Source organism: Canis lupus, chromosome 14 (assembly GCF_003254725.2).
Source record: "Canis lupus dingo isolate Sandy chromosome 14, ASM325472v2, whole genome shotgun sequence".
In the NCBI taxonomy this organism is placed as follows: Eukaryota; Metazoa; Chordata; class Mammalia; order Carnivora; family Canidae; genus Canis; species Canis lupus.
In genome coordinates, this window is record NC_064256.1 from 1994901 (window position 1) to 2011291 (window position 16391).

Consider the following 16391-nt stretch of genomic DNA (forward strand, 5'->3'; position numbering starts at 1 on the left):
AGAGACTACAAATGATAATAATACTAGCAATGTTAATTCTACTGGTAATTATAAGTGTTATATTTTCAATCTTGTCAATAACTGAGATGATGAATATGAATTATGTACAATGATATCAATCTAATATTCTGATCCCCTATTTATTCCAAATGCTATTTTAGGAAAATAAGATAGCTCTCCTAGGTTTTCCTCTTCAAGTTGTCAATGATCACACAAAATTTGAAAGTCAACTATTCCATATAGACCTAGGACCTGCTGTAGATTTTTAAAATTTATTTGGATATTCATATACACAATAAATTGAATATGTGGAAATTATCAATTGTGCAGTAATTTGTATATGACTTTAATATTTTATTCAAATGATGAACAGACATGGCATCAACAAGCCATAAGGTGTAATGATGGTCCTATAACTCACTCCTCCTGACACCCAAGGTGAATATTCAAATTATTTTTTAAATTTGTTCCAACAGTCTCCTGATACTTCATGTTTATCTTTTAATGTTTGATTTTTAATCCCAAATACCAGATCACGGTTTGTAAATGAAGCCACTGTGAATGAGATGCTGCTCCCTCTCTGCATCACCATCTTCATCCTCTTTCCCTCCGCCCATGCTCTCATCAGAGTTACATCCCACTTTATGTCTGGGGACATGAATTGATGATAATTGTTTCATTTTCTGGAAAGTATTGGTTTTATATAAAAATATAACATTATTGCAAAACCTGATACTATTTTATTGGTTATTACTGAAGATATGTCTTCTAATTATATCACTATAATTTCTCTACAGAAGTTTAGGATTATAACTTTGTGGTGGGACATCTGGGTGGCTCAGTTGAGCGTCTGCCTTCAGCTTAGGGTGTGATCCTGGGGTTCCAGGATTGAGTTCTACATCAGGCTCCCTGCATGGAGCCTGCTTCTCCCTCTGCCTATGTCTCTGCCTCTCTCTCTGTCTGTCTCTCATGAGTAAATAAATAAAATCTTAAATAACTTTCTGGCTGATATTAAGAATTGTCAAGAAATTGCCTATAAGAAATAGAATTTTCCAAAAAAATATTCTTTAATAAATAATTTATCATTTATATTTTTTATGTTCTTTGCATTGTATTTAAACATTATACTTCATGTATAACGGTTCTGAGAAAAGATTTTGTTTATAATATTCCCTCCTTAATTATTATGTCATATGCATTTTTTAGAATACTCATAAGTATAAAATTGAATAATCCTATATTAATTCTAGTTATCTTGTTTAAATTTTATTTTATTTTTGAAATATTTATTTACTTACCTACTTGTTTACTTATTTATTTAGAATGCCAGGGGGGGAGGGCAGAGAGAGGGAAAAGGAAAGAAGCAGAATCTCAGCTAGGCAGGAGTCAGGACACAGGGCTCAATCCCAGGACCACGAGATAAAACCTAAGCTCAAATTGAGAGTCTGATACTCAGCCGACTTAGATGAGCAGGTATTTAAAAAGAAAAATTAAGTTTATTCTTGATTTCTTTCTGATCAATTTTCTCCAGTTTATCTTTTGAAGCTTTTAATGAATTTATTATATTATTATATTTTAATTTCCAGAAGTCCTTTATTGTTTTCTGACATTTCCTTTTACATAATACATAATATCTCTGCTGTGGATTTAACAACTTCTAATAGTATGCTCGCCTTGCTTGCTGATTGTATTCCCTCTGAAGGAGAATGCTTCCATTCATTTCCACTAAGAAGACTCTCAGAATGACAATTCTTGCCCTTTTTTAAAAAAATTTATTTTCCTGCTTTGTTAATTTTCCCCATTCTCACTGTTGTGAGGAGGTATCACATTGTGGTTTTGATTTGTATTTCCCTGATGGCAAATGATGCTCAGCATTTTCTCATGTGCATGTTGGCCATATCTATGTCTTCCTCTGTGAGATTTCTGTTCATGTCTTTTGCCCATTTCATGATTGGATTGTTTGTTTCTTTGGTGTTAAGTTTAAGAAGTTCTTTATATGTCTTGGAAACTAGCCCTTTATCTGATACGTCATTTGCAAATATCTTCTCCCATTCTGTAGGTTGTCTTTGAGTTTTGTTGACTGTATCCTTTGCTGTGCAAAAGCTTCTTATCTTGATGAAGTCCCAATAGTTCATTTTTGCTTTTGTTTCTCTTGCCTTCATGGATGTATCCTGAAAGAAGTTACTGTGGCCAAGTTCAAAAAGGGTGTTGCCTGTGTTCTCCTCTAGGATTTTGATGGCATCTTGTCTCACATTTAGATCTTTCATCCATTTTGAGTTTCTCTTTGTGTATGGGGCAAGAGAGTGGTCTAGTTTCATCGTTCTGCATGTGGATGTCCAATTTTCCCAGCACCATTTATTGAAGAGACTGTCTTTTTTCCAGTGGATAATCTTTCCTCCTTTGTCGAATATTAGTTGACCATGAAGTTGAGGGTCCACTTCTGGATTCTCTATTCTGTTCCATTGATCTATGTGTCTGTTTTTGTGTCAGTACCACCCTGTCTTGATGACCATAGTTTTGTAGTACAACCTGAAATCTGGCATTGTGATGCCCCCAGCTATGGTTTTCTTTTTTAAAATTCCCCTGGCTATTCGGGGTCTTTTTTGATTCCACACAAATCTTAAGATGACTTGTTCCAACTCTCTGAAGAAAGTCCATGGTATTTTGATAGGGATTGCATTAAACGTGTAAATTGCCCTGGGTAACATTGACATTTTCACACTATTAATTCTGCCAATCCATGGGCATGGAATATTTTTCCATCTCTTTGTGTATTCCTCAATTTCTTCAGAAGTGTTCTGTAGTTTTTAGGGGATAGATCCTTTACCTCTTTGGTTAGGTTTATTCCTAAGTATCTTATGTTTTTGGGTGCAATGGTAAATGGGATTGACTCCTTAATTTCTCTATCTTCAGTCTCATTGTTAGTATATAGAAATGCCACTGACTTCTGGGCATTGATTTTGTATCCTACCACACTGCGAAATTGCTGTATGAGTTCTAGCAATCTTGGGGTGGAGTCTTTTGGGTTTTCTACGTAGAGTATCATGTCATCGGCGAAGAGGGAGAGTTTGACTTCTTCTTTGCCAATTTGAATGCCTTTTATTTCTTTTTGTGGTCTGATTGCTGAGGCTAGGACTTCTAGTACTATGCTGAATAGCAGTGGTGAGAGTGGACATCCCTGTCTTGTTCCTGATCTTAGGGGAAAGGCTCCCAGTGCTTCCCCTTTTCAAATATTTTTTAATGAAAATGTTTATTACCTGAATCTTGCATTTTTGTGCACAGAAAGGGGTTTATTTTTCTTCTAACCATTATTATTATTATATTTGTGTTGACGTGTATTTGACATACATTAGTTTCAAGTATACAACATAATATTTTGAAAAAACTATGTTATGCTCAGCACAAGTGTAGCTATAGCTTTCATCACTGTCTTGCTTATTCCATATTAGTAAGCCAGTATCTCTCTCTCTTCTTCCTTCCTTTTTATCCATCCTACACTCTCCTTTCCAGGTCATTTTCAGTATTTGTGGTTCTATTTCTGCTCTTTCTTTGTTTTGTTTTTATATTTCAAATATAAGTGAAATTGCATGGTATTTTCCTTTTTCTGTCTGACATTTCACTTAGCACAATACCCTTTAGCTAAGTCCATTTATATTGTCGCCAATGTCAAAATGTCATCCTTTTATGGCTAGGTACAATCCCATTGTACCCATATGAATACCAAATTCTTTGTCTATTTATCTATTGATGGACATTTAGGTTACTTTAAATATTGGTATCATAAATAATGTCACAATACACATAGGGGTGTACATATTTTTTTGAATTTATGGTTTTGTTTTCTTTTGGTCAATACTCAGGAGGGGAATTACTGGATCATACGGTATTCTTATTTTTGATTATTTGAGAAATCTCCATACTTTTCCACAATAGCTGTGCCAACTTATATACCCACCAAAAGTTAACAAAATTTCTACTTCTTCCAATTCTCTACAATGCTGGTTATCTCTTGTCTTACTTGATGATTGCCATTCTAAGAGGTATAAAGTGGTATCTCATAATGATTTTGATTTGCATATCACTAATAAGTAATGTTGAAAATCTTTTCATGTGTGTTAACCATCTGTGCGTTTCCTTTGAGGAAAAAAAGGGGGGCTATTCAGGACCTCTGATTAAATTTAAATAGTTTTTCTTTTGGAATGTTGAGTTGAATAGCTTTATTACATGTTTTATGTTCTAGTCTCTTATTGCCTATATTATTCATGAGTATCTTCTCCCATTCTGTAAGTTGTCTTTTAGTTTCATTGATGATTTCCTTTGATTTTCAAAAGCCTTTTATTTAATTTTCTTTTTTTCTTTTTTTTTCTTTTCAAAAGCTTTTTAATCTGGTGTAGTTTCAATAATTTATTTTTGCCTTTGTTTTCCCTGCCTGAAAAGACATACCCAGAAAAATGTTGCTAAGGCTGATGTTAAAGGGATTCTTGCCTATGTTTTCTTTTGTATTATGGATTCAGTTCTAAAATTTACATCTTTGATCCCTTTTGAGTTGATTTCTGTCTGTGGTACAGGAATATGATCCATAGTAATGATTTTCCCAGTTCATTCCCAAAGACTTTTATAGTAGTGCAGTTGAATAACTATGCACTCTGAAAAGACAAATATAAAATATTTGAAGACTGTTAGACACAGTATTTGAGTTAAAATTGACTCCAGAGATCAAAAGCATCTTCATGGTCCTTTTGTTTAAGTGATGATATGGGTCCAAGTAACAATAGAGTTCAGTCCAAGTTAGACTGATTACAAAGATCCAGTGGGCATTTAATAGTTCACACATGTAAAACAGATAGACATACTTTTTATTTATTTTTTTTTGAATTTTCTTTTTTTTTTTAATTTATTTTTTATTGGTGTTCAATTTACTAACATACAGAATAACCCCCAGTGCCCGTCACCCATTCACTCCCACCCCCCGCCCTCCTCCCCTTCTACCACCCCTAGTTCGTTTCCCAGAGTTAGCAGTCTTTACGTTCTGTCTCCCTTTCTGATATTTCCCACACATTTCTTCTCTCTTCCCTTATATTCCCTTTCACTGTTATTTATATTCCCCAAATGAATGAGAACATATAATGTTTGTCCTTCTCCGACTGACCTACTTCACTCAGCATAATACCCTCCAGTTCCATCCACGTTGAAGCAAATGGTGGGTATTTGTCATTTCTAATAGCTGAGTAATATTCCATTGTATACATAAACAACATCTTCTTTATCCATTCATCTTTCGTTGGACACCGAGGCTCCTTCCACAGTTTGGCTATCGTGGCCATCGCTGCTATAAACATCGGGGTGCAGGTGTCCCGGCGTTTCATTGCATTTGTATCTTTGGGGTAAATCCCCAACAGTGCAATTGCTGGGTCGTAGGGCAGGTCTATTTTTAACTGTTTGAGGAACCTCCACACAGTTTTCCAGAGTGGCTGCACCAGTTCACATTCCCACCAACAGTGTATGAGGGTTCCCTTTTCTCCGCATCCTCTCCAACATTTGTTGTTTCCTGCCTTGTTAATTTTCCCCATTCTCACTGGTGTGAGGTGGTATCTCATTGTGGTTTTGATTTGTATTTCCCTGATGGCAAGTGATGCAGAGCATTTTCTCATATGCATGTTGGCCATGTCTATGTCTTCCTCTGTGAGATTTCTGTTCATGTCTTTTGCCCATTTCATGATTGGATTCTTTGTTTCTTTGCTGTTGAGTTTAAGAAGTTCTTTATAGATCTTGGAAACTAGCCCTTTATCTGATACATCATTTGCAAATATCTTCTCCCATTCTGTAGGTTGTCTTTGAGTTTTGTTGACTGTATCCTTTCCTGTGCAAAAGCTTCTTATCTTGATGAAGTCCCAATAGTTCATTTTTGCTTTTGTTTCTTTTGCCTTCGTGGATGTATCTTGCAAGATGTTCCTGTGGCCAAGTTCAAAAAGAGTGTTGCCTGTATTCTCCTCTAGGATTTTGATGGAATCTTGTCTTACATTTAGATCTTTCATCCATTTTGAGTTTCTCTTTGTGTAGGGTGTAAGAGAATGGTCTAGTTTCATTCTTCTGCATGTGGATGTCCTTTTGTCCCAGCACAATTTATTGAAGAGACTGTGTTATTTCCAGTGAATTGTTTTTCCTCCTTTATCGAATATTATTTGACCATAGAGTTGAGGGTCCACTTCTGGATTCTCTATTCTGTTCCATTGATCTATGTGTCTGTTTTGGTGTCAGTGCCACACTGTCTTGATGACCACAGCTTTGTAGTACAACCTGAAATCTGGCATTGTGATGCCCCCAGCTATGATTTTCTTTTTTAATATTCTCCTGGCTATGCCAGGTCTTTTCTGATTCCACACAAAACTTAAGATGATTTGTTCCAACTCTCTGAAGAAAGTCCATGGTATTTTGATAGGGATTACATTAAATGTGTAAATTGCCCTGGGTAACATTGACATTTTCACAATATTAATTCTTCCAAACCATGAGCATGGAATATTTTTCCATCTCTTTGTGTCTTCCTCAATTTCTTTGAGAAGTGTTCTGTAGTTTTTAGGATATAAATCCCTCACCACTTTGGTTAGGTTTATTCCTAGGTATTTTATGCTTTTGGGTGCAATTGTAAATGGGATTGACTCCTTAATTTCTCTTTTCTCAGTTTCATTCATGACACTGATTTCTGGGCATTGATTTTCTATCTTGCCACACTGTCAAATTGCTGTATGTGTTCTAGCAATCAGGGTTGGAGTCTCGGGTTGGAGTCTTTTGGACTTTCTATGTATAGTATCATGTCATCTGCGAAGAGGGAGATTTTGACTTCTTCTTTTCCAATTTGAAAACCTTTTATTTCTTTTTGTTGCCTGTTCGCTGAGACCTTGCATCCTGGGTATAAATCCCACTTGGTCATGGTGAATAATCTTCTTAATATATTTTTGGATCCTATTGGCTAGTATTTTGTTGAGAATTTTTCCATCCATGTTCATCAGGGATATTAGTCTATAGTTCTCCTTTTTGGTGGGGTTTTTGTCTGGTTTTGGAATTAAGGTGATGGCAGCCTTATAGAACGAGTTTGGAGTACTCCATCTCTTTCTATCGACCTGAACAGCTTTAGTAGAATAGGTATGGTTTCTTCTTTAAACATTTGATTGAACTCTTATCTTTGGAATTTGCAAGCTTCACTATTAAATGTTGAGGTGTTGAGTGGTTTTTATTGATTTTAGGGGTGGATCTCTCTTTCTCCTAGATCTGAATGCTTGTTTCCCTTCCCAGATTAGGAAAGCTTTCAGCTATGATTTGTTCAAATACATATTCTGGACCTCTGTCCCTTTCGGCGCACTCGGGACCCCCAATTAAACGTAGATTTTTCTTCCTGAGGCTGTCATTTATTTCCCTTAATCTATCCTCATGATCTTTTAATTGTTTTTATCTTTTTTCCTCATTTTCTCTGCTTGTCAGCCACTTCTACGGCTGACTCACTCGTTTTTCTACCTCGTTAACCCTCGTCGTTAGGACCTCTAGTTTGGATTGCATCTCATGTAATTGATTTTTAATTTCTGCCTGATTAGATCTAAATTCTGCAGACTTGAAGTCTCTTGAGTCCTTTATGCTTTTTTTCTAGAGCCACCAATAGCTTTATAATTGTGCTTCTGGATTGGCTTTCTGACATTGAATTGTAATCCAAATTTTGTAACTGTGGGAGAGAGGACTGTTTCTGATTCTTTCTTTTGAGATGAGGTTTTCCTTCTAGTCATTTTGCTCAGTGCAGAGTGGCCAAAAACAAGTTGTACTTGATAGAAGCATGAACTCTTCTCACTGTAGCATTCCAGCTGTTCTCTTTTTAAATCTCAGGCTGAATTCCTAGGGTTTCAGGATGATTTGAAGGTTATGTAAGTAATTTGGTGGGGACAGGTGACTTGGGGACCCTACTCTTCTGCCATCTTGACCCCTCTTCTATCACCAATTTAACCTATCCCTCCAGCCATGTCCTATCTGGTATGCTTCAGTTTATTCTTTATAGCTAAGACAATTTCTTTCCTTTTTTCTCTTTTTTTTTGCTTGTTTGTTTTGTTTCTTAAATTCCAGACATGAGGGAAATCATATGATATTTGTCTCTTTCTGTCTGACTCGTTTTGCTTAGCATTGTACTCTCTAGCTCTATTTATGTCATTGCAAAAGGCAAATTTTAATTCTTTTTTGATGTGTCTATATATGAGTTTTTTTTTTAAATGTACTTCTTTATTCATGAGAGACACAAAGAGAGCGGCAGAGACATAGGCAGAGGGGGAAGCAGGCTCCCTTCATCAGGCCATCCCATCAGCAGAGTCTGTTGCAGGACTTAATTTTGGTCCCAAGATCATGTCCTGAGGGAAAGGCAGGTGCTCAACCACTGAGACACCCAGGAGTCTCAGTGTACAACTTCTTTATCCATTCATCACTCAATGGACATTTGGGCTACTTCCATAATCTGGCTACTATTGATAATGCTGCTATAAACATTGATGTTCTTGGGACCCCTTGAATCAATATTTTTGTATCCTTGACTAAAAACCTGGTAGTGCAATTGCTGAATGCTAGCCTAGTTTTTGTTTTTGTTTTTGCTTTGCAATAGTTTGGAAAACTAGACATTAACACTTTTTAAATGTTTGGTAAAATTCACCTGGAATTCCATGTAGTCCTAGACTTCTACAGTTTGGTAGTTTTAACTACCAATTAAATTTTGTCACTAGTAATCAGTTTGCTGAGATTTTCTATTCCCTCTATTTCAGTTTTGGAAGATTCTATGTTTCTAAGAATTTACCCATTTTTTGTAGATTGTCCAGTTTGTTTCCATTTCTTTTTTGTGGTAACAACTTATAATTCTTTGTATTTCTGTAGGGATAGCTATTATCTCATTAATTACTGATTCTATTTGAATATTCTTTTTTCCTTGATAAGGTTTATCAGTTTTATTTTTTCAAAGAACCAATTATTGGTTTCATTGATTTTTTTTTCTGTTTTTTTCTTTAATACCTGATCCAATCTTTTTATTTCCTTCTACATATTAACTTTGGACTTTGCTTGTTCCTTTGGTAATTCTTTTATGTATGTGATTATATTGTATTTCAAATTTTTCTTGTTTCTGAAGGTAGGTTTGTATCTCCATAAACTTCCTTCCTCAAACTACTTTTGCTCAACCTAATGATTTGGGGCCATTGTGTGCATTTTTATTCAGCTCTATGCATTTTAAAATTTCCTCTCTGACAGGCAAGACGGCAGGCGAGTAGGGTCCCCAAGCCACCTGTCCCCTCCAAATTACCTAGATAACCTTCAAATAATCCTGAAAATCTATGAATTCGGCCTGAGATTTAAAGAGAGACCAGCTGGAATGCTACAGTGAGAAGAGTTCGTGCTTCTATCAAGGTAGGAAGACGGGGAAAAAGAAATAAAGACACAAAAGGCCTCCAAGGGGGAGGGGCCCCGCGAGGAGCCGGGCTGAGGCCGGGGCGAGTGTCCCCAGGACAGGAGAGCCCCGTCCCGGAGAAGCAGGAGCTGCACCAACCTTCCCGGGCAGAAAGGGGCTCGCAGGGAGGTGGAGCAGGACCCAGGAGGGCGGGGATGCCCTCGGGCTCCCGGGGACACTAACAGACACCTGCGCCCCGGGAGAGTGCGCCGAGCTCCCTAAGGGCTGCAGCGTGCACGGCGGGACCCGGAGCAGCTCTGGGGGCTCGGGCAGCGGCTCCGCGGAGGGGGCTGCGGGGCGGGAGCAGCTCGGGGGGGCTCGGGGGCGGCTCCGCGGAGGGGGCTGCGGGGCGGGAGCAGCTCGGGGGGCTCGGGGGAGGCTCCACGGAGGGGTCTGCGGGGCGGGAGCGCGAATCCAACAGCGCAGGCTGCGGAGCACAGGGCGCTGGGACACAGCCCAGGATCCGGCCTCCCCCAGGACAGGCAGAGGCCGGGAGGGCCCAGGACCCCAAGGACGCTCCTGCCCCGAGCTGAGCAGATCAGCGGCCCCGCCCAGGAGCCTCCAGGCCCTGCAGACGGAGAGCTCCGTGGTGACTGCGGGGGCTGACTCCAGGGCTCCAGAGCTGGTGCTGCCACTGGGGTTGTTCCTCCTGGGGCCTCACGGGGTAAACAACCCCCACTGAGCCTCACAGTGGCCTCACAGGATAAACAGCTTAAACATCTTTCACTGAGCCCAACACCAGGCAGGGGGCTGAGCAGCTCCCCCAAGTGCTAACACCTGAGAATCAGAACAGCAGGCCCCTCCCCCAGAAGGCCAGCAAGAAGGACAGGGGAAAATCAAGTTATTTACCAAGCAGCATGTGGAAAGTTCCAGGGGAAGTCGAGGGATTACATTATATAGAATCAGAGGATATTTCCCCTTGTTTTTCTGTTTTTTATTTTATTTCTGATTGCTTCCCCCCTCCTTTTTTTCTTTTATTCTTTTCTTCTCTTTCTTTTCTTCTTTTTTCTATTTTCTTTTTTTTCTTTTCTTCTTTCTCTTCACTCGTTTTCTTCTTTTACCAATACAACTTGTTTTTGGCCACTCCTCACTGAGCAAAATGACTAGAAGGAAAACCTCACCTCAAAAGAAAGAATCAGAAACAGTCCTCTCTCCCACAGTTACAAAATTTGGATTACAATTCAATGTCAGAAAGCCAATTCAGAAGCACTACTATAAAGCTACTGGTATGGTGGCTCTAGAAAAAAGCATAAAGGACTCCAGAGACGTCATGACTGCAGAATTTAGATCTAATTAGGCAGATATTAAAAATCAATTAAATAAGATGCAATCCAAACTAGTGGTGCTAATGACGAGGGTTAACGAGGTGGAAGAATGAGTAAGATACATGGAAGACAAGTTGATGGCAGAGGGAAACTGAGGAAAAAAGAGACAAACACTTAAAAGATCATGAGGATAGATTAAGGGAAATAAGTGACAACCTGGGGAAGAAAAATCTACATTTAATTTGAGTTCCTGAGGGCGCCATAAGGGCAGATGGCCAGAATATGTATTTGAACAAATCATAGTTGAAAACTTTCTGAATATGGGAAGGGAAACACGCATTCAGATCCAGGAAATGGAGAGATCCCCCCTAAAATCAATAAAAACTGTTCAAACCCTCAACATTTAATAGTGAAGCTTGCAAATTCCAAAGATAAAGAAAAGATCCTTAAAGCAGCAGTAGACAAGAGATCCCTAATTTATATGGGGAGAAATATGAGATTAACAGCAGACCTCTCCACAGAAACCTTGCAGGCCGGAAAGGGCTGGCAGGATATATTCAGGGTCCTGAATGAGAAGAAAATGCAGCCAAGACTACTTTATCCAGCAAGGCTCTCATTCAGAATAGAAGGAGACATAAAGAGCTTCCAAGACAGGCAGGAGCTGAAAGAATATGTGACCTCCAAACCAGCTCTGCAAGAAATTTTAAGGGGGACTCTTAAAATTCCCCTTTAAGAAGAAGGCCAATGGAACAACCCACAAAAACAAGGACTGAATAGGTATCATGATGACACTAAACTCATATCTTTCAAGAGTAACTCTGAACATGAATGGGCTTAATGACCCCATCAAAAGGAGCAGGGTTTCAGACTCGATAAAAAAGCAGGACCCATCTATTTGCTGTCTACAAGAGACTCATTTTAGACAGAAGGACACCTACAGCCTGAAAATAAAAGGTTGGAGAACCATTTACCATTCAAATGGTCCTCAAAAGAAAGCAGGGATAGCTATCCTTATATCAGAGAAACTAAAATTTACCCCAAAGACTGTAGTGAGAAATGAAGAAGGACACTATATCATATTTAAGGATCTATCCAACAAGAGGACTTAACAATCATCAATTTATATGCCCTGAATGTGGGAGCTGCCAAATATATCAATCAATTAATAACCATAGTTAAGACATACTTAGATAATAATAAACTAATACTTGGTCACTTAAATCTAGCACTTTCAACACTCAATAGGTTTTCTAAGCAGAACATCTCCAAAGAAACAAGAACTTTAAATGATACACTGAACCAGATGGATTTCACAGATATCTACAGCACTTTACATCCAAACGCAGAGGAATACACATTCTTCTCAAGTGCACATGGAACTTTGTCCAGAATAGACCACATACTGGGTCACAAATCAGGTCTGAACCCATATCAAAAGATTGGAATCATCCCGTGCTTATTCTCAGACCATAATTCCTTGAAAATAGAACTAAATCACAACAAGAAGTTTGGAAGGATTTCAAACACATAGAGGTTAAGGACCATCCTGCTAAAAGATGAAAGGGTCTATGAGGAAATTAAGGAAGAATTAAAAATATTCATGGAAACTAATGAGAATGAAGATACAACTTTTCAAAATCTTTGGGACACAGCAAATGCAGTCCTTAGGGGGGAATGCATCGCAATACAAGCATCCATCCAAAAAGTGGAAAGAACTCAAATAGAAAAGCTAACCTAACACCGAAAGAGCTAGAGAAAAACAGGAAACAGATTCCTAAGCCCAGCAGAAGAAGAGATTTAATAAAGATTTGAGCAGAACTCAACGAAATAGAGACCAGAAGACTGTGGAACAGATCAAGTCTGTTGGTTCTTTGAAAGAAATAATAAAATAGATAAACCATTAGCAAGCCTTATTAAAAAGAAGAGAGAGAAGACTCAAATTAATAAAATCATGAATGAGAAAGGAGAGATCACTACCATCAACAAGGAAATACAAACGATTTTAAAAATTATTATGAACAGCTATTCGCCAATAAATTAGGCAATCTAGAAGAAATGGATGCATTTCTGGAAAGCCACAAACTATCAGAACTGGAACAGGAAGAAAGAGAAAACCTGAACAGGCCAATAACCAGGGAGGAAATGGAAGCAGTCATCAAAAACCAAAAGTCCAGGGCCAGATGGCTTCCCTGGGGAATTCTATCAAACGTTTAAAGAAGAAAATGTACCTATTCTACTAAAGCTGTTCAGAAAGCTAGAAAGAGATGGAGTACTTCCAAACTCGTTCTATGAGGCCAGCATCACCTTATTCCAAAACCAAAGATCCCACCAAAAAGGAGAATTATAGACCAATATCGCTGATGAACATAGATGCAAAAATTCTCTACAAGATACTAGCCAATAGGATACAACAGTACATTAAGATTATTCACCATGACCAAGTAGGATTTATCCCCGGGACACAAGGCTGGTTCAACACTCATAAAACAATCAATGTGATTCATCATATCAGCAAGAGAAAAAATAAGAACCATATGATCCTCTCAAGAGATGCAGAGAAAGCATTTGACAAAATACAGCATCCATTCTTGATCAAACTCTTCAGAGTGTAGGGATAGAGGGAACATTCCTCAGCATCTTAAAAGCCATCTACGAAAAGCCCACAGCAAATATCATTCTCAATGGGGAAGCACTGGGAGCCTTTCCCCTAAGACCAGGAACAAGACAGGGATGTCCACTCTCAGCACTGCTATTCAACATAGTGCTAGAAGTCCTAGCCTCAGCAATCAGACCACATAAAGAGATAAAAGCATTCAAATTGGCAAAGAAGTGAAACTCTCCCTCTTCGCTGATGACATGATACTCTACATAGAAAACCCAAAAGATACCACCCCAAATTGCTAGAACTCGTACAGCAATTTGGCAGTGTGGAAGGATACAAAATCAATGCCCAGAAGTCAGTGGCATTTCTAGACACTAACAATGAGACTGAAGAAAGAGAAATTAAGGAGTCAATCCCATTTACAATTGCACCCAAAATTATAAGATACCTAGGAATAAACCTAACCAAAGAGGTATATAATTTATACCTAAAATCTATAGAACACTTATGTAAAAAATGGAGGAATACACAAAGAGATGGAAAAATATTCCATGCTCATGGATTGGAAGAATTAATATTGTGAAAATGTCAATGTTACCCAGGGCCTTACATGTTTAATACAATCCCTATCAAAATACCATGGACTTTCTTCAGAGAGTTGGAACATATTATTTTATCACTTTTGTGGAATCAGAAAGGACCCCGAATAGCCAGGGGAATATTAAAAAAGAATACCATAGCTGGGGGCATCACAATGCCAGATTTCAGGTTGTACTACAAAGCTGTGGTCATCAAGACAGTGTGGTACTGGCACAAATACAGACACGTAGATCAATGGAAGAGAATAGAGAATCCAGAAGTGGATCCTCAACTTTATGGTCAACTAATCTATGACAAAGAAGGAAAGACTATCCACTGGAAAAAAGAGAGTCTCTTCAATAAATGGTGCTAGGAAAATTGGACATCCACATGCAGAAGAATGAAATTAGACCACTCTCTTGCACCATACACAAAGATAAACTCAAAATGGATATAAGATCTAAATGTGAGATAAGATTCCATCAAAATCCTGAGGAGAACACAGGCAACACCCTTTTTGAACTCGGTTTCAGTAACTTCTTCCAAGATACATCCACGAAGTCAAAAGAAACAAAAGCAAAAATGAACTATTGGGACTTCATCAAGATAAGAAGCTTTTGCACAGCAAAGGATACAGTCAACAAAACTCAAAGATAACCTACAGAATGGGAGAAGATATTTGCAAATGACGTATCAGATAAAGGGCTAGTTTCCAAGATCTATAAAGAACTTATTCAACTCAACAGCAAAGAAACAAACAATCCAATCATGAAATGGGCAAGACATGAAGAGAAATCTCACAGAGGAAGACATAGACATGGCCAACATGCACAGTGAGAAAATGCTCTGGCATCACTTGCATCAGGGAAATACAAATCAAAACCACAATGAGATACCACCTCACACCAGTGAGAATGGGGAAAATTAACAGGGCAGGAAACCACAAATGTTGGAGAGGATGTGGAGAAAGGGGAACCTTCTTGCACTGTTGGTTGGAATGCGAACTGGTGCAGCCCCTCTAGGAAAACTGTATGGTGGTTCCTCAAAGAGTTAAAAATAGACCTGCCCTACGACCCAGCAGTGGCCCTGCTTGGGATTTACCCCAAACTTACAGATGCAATGAAACGCCGGGACACCTGCACCCCGATGTTTCTAGCAGCAATGTCCACAATAGCCAAACTGTGAAGGAGCCTCGGTGTCCATCAAAAGATGAATGGATAAAGAAGATGTGGTTTGTGTATACATGGAATGTTACTCAACCATTAGAAATGACAAATACTCACCATTTCCTTCGACGTGGATGGACCTGGAGGGTATTACGTGAGTGAAGTAAGTCAATCGGAGAAGGACAAACATTATATGGTCTCATTCACTTGGGGAATATAAAAAATTGTGAAAGGGAATAAAGGGGAAAGGAGAAAAATGAATGGGAAATATCAGAAAGGGAGACAGAACATAAAGCCTCCTAACTCTTGGAATCGGACTAGGGGTGGTGGAAGGGGAGGTGGGCAGGTGGTGGGGGTGACTGGGTTGTGGGCACTGAGTTGGGCACTTGACGGAATGAGCACTGGGTGTTAGTTCTGTATGTTCACAAATTGAACACCAATAAAAAATAAATTTATTTAAAAAGATGTTTTAAGCATTAGTAAGCTCTGTGGATTTATACATTTTTAGCCAAAAATGGAACCATGTTTTTTTCCCTTGTATAATTGTTAGTGCAAGAATCTAAACAGGAAGGTTTTTAGTAAAGTAATTTGATGCTGAATATTTAGAGATCATCTTCTACCCATAGTCTCAGTTTCCACATAAATTAGAAGTGATGTGAACATTGTTTCCACCCTATGTATATTATCTACATGAAGGAAGGGAATGGATGCTTGCAGACTGCTATGGAAAATATGGCTCCTCTCACATGCAGAATATTGATTCACAGTAACAACTGACAAATGGAGAGAGAAATGACCTCTGTCCACTTCCATACTTCAAGTAACTGGAGTGAATATCAAACTGTACAAATAGCTAACACTTGTAGAAGACCGAAGAAGCAAGGAGTCTGGGAATCATCTTTGTTACATTCCAACTAGAAGAATAGCAAAATTGATCTTGAATAAGAAAATCTGTAGTATATACCACACAGTGTATAGACCAATACTGATTTTATGCTACTGTTTATTGTACTAATAATATAATTAGGGAGAACCAAAGAAGGTATTAGAAAAAGTACCATTTGGCCTCATTTCTATCTATAGTTTATATTTACTTTTAAAGTATCATGAACAAATACAAAATTTTAAGTAAGATGAACCTAGGTGCTAGGTTTCTAAATGTGTATTTTTCTACTCTTTTGTGTATATATCAAATATTTCAAGTGATATTAATCGTTATTTCTTTCATTAAGGCATTCTGAATTTGAAACATATACCTGGTTTCTACTGATAAGATGCTATAAACTTGGGGATAATTATCTGGTTGGATCTTTAGT